This window comes from Schistocerca gregaria, chromosome 7 (assembly GCF_023897955.1).
Source record: "Schistocerca gregaria isolate iqSchGreg1 chromosome 7, iqSchGreg1.2, whole genome shotgun sequence".
Lineage (NCBI taxonomy): Eukaryota > Metazoa > Arthropoda > Insecta > Orthoptera > Acrididae > Schistocerca > Schistocerca gregaria.
The window spans coordinates 215,941,501-215,947,162 of record NC_064926.1 but is presented as its reverse complement, the minus strand read 5'-3'; the positions used below and the strand labels follow the sequence as shown (position 1 = coordinate 215,947,162).

Genomic DNA, 5,662 nt, shown 5'->3' with positions numbered 1-5,662 from the left:
GATACCATTCCACGTAAATGTGGCCTTATCTTTGAATAGGATGGATGACACAAATCCCGGAATCGTGGTTGCCTGGTGAAGAAACTAGTGACAAAACTGCTTCCGATGGGCAAAACCTGTCGGTAGTAAGCTGAAAACGGTGCAAATGGCTCTAAGCACTATGTGACTTAACTTCTGAGGTCATCAGTCCCCTAGACTTAGAACTACTTAAACCTAACTAACCTGAGGACATCACAGACATCCATGCCCGAGGCAGGATTCGCACCTGCGACGTAGCAGCAGCGTCGTTCCGGATTGAAACGCCTAGAACCGCTCGACCACAGCGGCGGGCAGCTAGTAAACTCCGCACACACTGTAAGTGATAAGGGTAGTAACAATTGTCATGAAGAATCCTCCACACGGTCGTCTTGCTTACCCTGTACTGGTGGGCCAACTGCCTGGTGCTGAAACGGCGATCGCCTTCCACAGTGTTAATCTCGTTTTCCTCCACGTCCTTCATGATTTCCTGCTTTCTGAAACTACGCTGTCTCAGACAAACGGCGAAACACTGTTGCTAACATTGAATGCCGTGGTTGTTGTCGGCGGGAATAGGTCTCCTGATACAACCTTTGCAGCCTGCCACCCGTTGCCGTTTGCCTTTCCGTAAGTATACGTTATGTGGGAAAGCTCTCGATTTCAATACGGAACTATTGTGTACAACGCTGTATCACATCCACTACAAGGCGAGTCAACAAGACAAGTGAATCGGACATAACACTACCAATTACTATGGCAGAAGAGGGGGCTAGGGTATGACGTATGAGGAACAGTACCACCCTCTAGGAGGAAACCGTTCATACTGCAACTGTAGCTGCGTGGAGTAGCGCGTATTAGATTGCAGTCCCTGTAACAAAAAACAAAAAGGTTCAAATGGCTCTGAGCACTATGAGACTTAACATCTGTGGTCATTAGACCCCTAGAACTTAGAACTACTTAAACCTGACTAACCTAAGGACATCACACACATCCATGCCCGAGACAGGATTCGAATCTGCGACCGTAACAGTCGCGCGGATCCGGAATGCGCGCCTAGAACCGCTAGACCACCGCGGCCGGCTCTGTGTAACAAAGTATGACTGAATATATGGTATCTAGCATGCAGAGCTTATTTGTTCCCTATCCTCTCATCGATCAATCCCTGGAGTTTGTCCCGTACAGTGCCAGATTTGCACCTGGTGGCCAGAATTGGAACTAATTTTTTTCTACCTAAATCGGTGCCGCATTAGCGCATTAGAATATGTACAAGTTACGCAGACGTACGATAGTTACATACCATCTGTGAATAACTGCATTTTAATTATAATCGCCAGGTAGTATCTGTTTATTTTAGTGTGCTCTACAATTCCGGAAACATGGCACTCATCTACAGATCGTTCCGATTCGAACTCCCCTTAGCCGGTGTTGTTCCCGGGACTGCTTCTAGACGCGCCCCCCGTCTCGTTACCGAGTGCTGTCGCCGGTCGGCTCCCGCGAAGCGCGCCTCGCGGTTCCCCTGCTCTTCGTAGCCAGGTATTTTAATAAACAGGGCCTTTGTCGCCGGAGTCAATACGGCGCCGGCGAGACGTCTCGCTGACGTCAATGGCTGTGCTGACCCCGAGCACCGTATTGTGCGCCTGTCACGCCGCAAGATTTTAATAAACGCCCGGCGCGCCGTTAAAATGTTTTCTTTCGGCGCCCGAGCACGCACTCGTGACCTCGGCAGCTCCTCGACGAGCCCCACTCGGCGACAGTCGACAGTCGTCGCTCGGAGAGTGGATTCGACAGCGGTTGGCGGTTACGCGCCCAGAAGCGGTAGCTGATGAGCTTCGCGCTCCCCTGTTGTGAGTCTGTGCTGCCTTCTGTCGGCACCGATATGGTGAGAATGGCGAATTGACACAGCCCAAAAATTCTGAGACACAGTATCGCATCACATTCGTGTCTCGAGGCAGGACTCCTTAGTAGGTGGATAACAGCACATCTACATCTGCAGGGTGAACATTAATAAAACCGAAAAAATGCAGAGACGAATTTCTGACTGGAAATGGAGGGGAAAAGGCCCTATGAACAGGCATCGTTGTTACGGTAGATTGCGCTGACGAATTACAGTTCCTCTGACCACCCACCGTGTGTTCCCTTTGTGTTGCAGGTGATAGGGGTAGTAGCGGTTGTCATGCAGGATGCATACGAGGGTACATCTACGTCTACATTTACATGATTACTCTGCAATTCACATTTAAGTGCTTGGCAGAGAGTTCATCGAACCACAGTCATACTATCTCTCTACCATTCCACTCCCGAACATCGCGCGGGAAAAACGAACACCTAAACATTTCTGATCGAGCTCTGATTTCTCTTATTTTATTTTGATGATCATTCCTAACTATGTAGGTTGGGCTCAACAAAATATTTTCGCTTTCGGAAGAGAAAGTTGGTGACGAAATTTCGTAAATAGATCTCGCCGCTACGAAAAACGTCTTTGCTTTAATGACTTCCATCCCAACTCGCGTATCATATCTGCCACACTCTCTCCCCTGTTACGTGATAATGCAAAACGAGCTGCCCTTTTTTGCACCCTTTCGATGTCCTCCGTCAATCCCACCTGGTAAGGATCCCACACCGCGCAGCAGAGTGTAGTGTAAGCTGTCTCTTTAGTGGACTTGTTGCATCTTCTAAGTGTCCTGCCAATGAAACGCAACCTTTGGCTCGCCTTCCCCAGAATATTACTTATGTGGTCTTTCCAACTGAAGTTGTTCGTAATTTTAACACCCTTGTACTTAACTTCCTGGCAGATTAAAACTGTGTGCCCGACCGAGACTCGAACTCGGGACCTTTGCCTTTCGCGGGCAAGTGCTCTACCAACTGAGCCACCGAAGCACGACTCACGTCCGGTACTCACAGCCTTACTTCTGCCAGTATCCGTCTCCTACCTTCCAAACTTTACAGAAGCTCTTCTGCGAAACTTGCAGAACTAGCACTCCTGAAAGAAAGGATATTGCGGAGACTTGGCTTAGCCACAGCCTGGGGGATGTTTCCAGAATGAGATTTTCACTCTGCAGCGGAGTGTGCGCTGATATGAAACTTCCTGGCAGATTAAAACTGTGTGCCCGACCGAGACTCGAACTCGGGACCTTTGCCTTTCGCGGGCACGTGCTCTACCAACTGAGCTACCGAAGCACGACTCACGTCCGGTACTCACAGCCTTACTTCTGCCAGTATCCGTCTCCTACCTTCCAAACTTTACAGAAGCTCTTCTGCGAAACTTGCAGAACTAGCACTCTTGAAAGAAAGGATATGGCGGAGACTTGGCTTAGCCACAGCCTGGGGGATGTTTCCACAATGAGATTTTCACTCTGCAGCGGAGTGTGCGCTGATATGAAACTTCCTGGCAGATTAAAACTGTGTGCCCGACCGAGACTCGAACTCGGGACCTTTGCCTTTCGCGGGCAAGTGCTCTACCAACTGAGCTACCGAAGCACGACTCACGTCCGGTACTCACAGCCTTACTTCTGCCAGTATCCGTCTCCTACCTTCCAAACTTTACAGAAGCTCTTCTGCGAAACTTGCAGAACTAGCACTCCTGAAAGAAAGGATATTGCGGAGACTTGGCTTAGCCACAGCCTGGGGGATGTTTCCAGAATGAGATTTTCACTCTGCAGCGGAGTGTGCGCTGCACAGTTTTAATCTGCCAGGAAGTTTCATATCAGCGCACACTCCGCTGCAGAGTGAAAATCTCATTCTGGAAACATCCCCCAGGCTGTGGCTAAGCCAAGTCTCCGCAATATCCTTTCTTTCAGGAGTGCTAGTTCTGCAAGTTTCGCAGAAGAGCTTCTGTAAAGTTTGGAAGGTAGGAGACGGATACTGGCAGAAGTAAGGCTGTGAGTACCGGACGTGAGTCGTGCTTCGGTAGCTCAGTTGGTAGAGCACTTGCCCGCAAAAGGCAAAGGTCCTGAGTTCGAGTCTCGGTCGGGCACACAGTTTTAATCTGCCAGGAAGTTTCATATCAGCGCACACTCCGCTGCAGAGTGAAAATCTCATTCTGGAAATATCCCCCAGGCTGTGGCTAAGCCAAGTCTCCGCAATATCCTTTCTTTCAGGAGTGCTAGTTCTGCAAGTTTCGCAGAAGAGCTTCTGTAAAGTTTGGAAGGTAGGAGACGGATACTGGCAGAAGTAAGGCTGTGAGTACCGGACGTGAGTCGTGCTTCGGTAGCTCAGTTGGTAGAGCACTTGCCCGCGAAAGGCAAAGGTCCCGAGTTCGAGTCTCGGTTGGGCACACAGTTTTAATCTGCCAGGAAGTTTCATATCAGCGCACACTCCGCTGCAGAGTGAAAATCTCATTCTGGACCCTTGTACTTAGTTGAATTGACAGCCTTGAGAATTGTACTATTTATCGAGTAATCGAATTCCAACGGATTTCTTTTGGAACTCCAAAAGAAATGCACACTATTTTTTTTAAATCCATCTTTTATTCTACATGTTTGAAAGTTTTACAGTGTGTACATACATTCTTTACGAACAATATTTTCATTTTTCCACATAATTTCCGTCCCTCTCAACTGCCTTATGCCATCTTGGAAACAGCCCCTGTATACCCGCACGGTAAAATTCTGGACCAACCTGTTGGAGCTACTGTTTGGCAGCGTGCACAAGGGAGTCATCGTCTTCAAACCTTGTTCCACGAAGTGAGTCTTTCAGTTTCCCATAGAGAAGATAGTCACATGGAACCTGGTCAGGACTGTAAGGCGGGTGTTTCAGTGTTGTCCATCCGAGTTTTGTGATCGCTTCCATGGTTTTTTGACTGACATGTGGCCGTGCATTGTCGCGCAACAGCAAGACATCCTGCATTTGCCGATGTGGTCAAACACGACTCAGTCGAGCTTGAAGTTTCTTCAGTGTCGTCACATACGCATCAGAATTTATGGTGGTTCCACTTGGCATGATGTCCACAAGCAAGAGTCCTCCGGAAGCGAAAAACACCGTAACCGTAACTTTTCCAGCAGGCAGTGTGGTTTTCAGTTTTTTTTTCTTGGGTGTATTTGCATGATGCTACTCCATTGTTTGCCTCTTCGTCTCTGGTGAAAAACGATGGAGCCATGTTTCATCACCTGTCACAATTCTTCCAAGAAATTCATCTCCACCATTTTCGTACTGTTCCAAAAGTTGGCTGCATACAGTTTTTCTTGTTTCTTTGTGAGCCACTGCCAACATTCTTGGAACCCACCTGGCACAAACCTTTTTTAACGCCAACACTTTCAGTATTCTGCAAACACTTCGTTCCCCTATCCCAACGTAGCGTGACAATTCGTTCACTGTGATACGTCTGTCAGCAAACACCAATTCGTTAACTCTCTGCACATTGTCTGGAGCGTGTGCAGTACGAGGCCTGCCGCTGCGAGGACAATCCTAAATATTGCCGTGCCCGCTTTCATCACGAAACCTGCTTGCCCACCGACTAACTGTACTGCGATCGACAGCAGCATCTCCATACACCTTTTTCAGCCTCTTGTGGGTGTTTCCCATTGTCTCGTTTTCACAGCACAGGAATTCTATGACAGCACGTTGCTTCTGACGAACGTAAAATGTAGCAGCCATCTTGAAGAGATGCTGTGACGGCGCCACTCACGGGAACAGGTTGAACTAAGTTTGA

At 48.5% G+C, this 5,662-nt stretch overlaps 1 non-coding gene across 1 annotated transcript; it reads right to left on the bottom strand.

The window, feature by feature from the left end:
* Window positions 1-2,818: 2,818 nt before the first annotated feature.
* Window positions 2,819-2,893, bottom strand: Trnas-cga (transfer RNA serine (anticodon CGA)). Its single transcript has one exon. It is a non-coding gene; the product is annotated as a tRNA-Ser (tRNA).
* Between the last annotated feature and the right edge of the window lie 2,769 nt (window positions 2,894-5,662).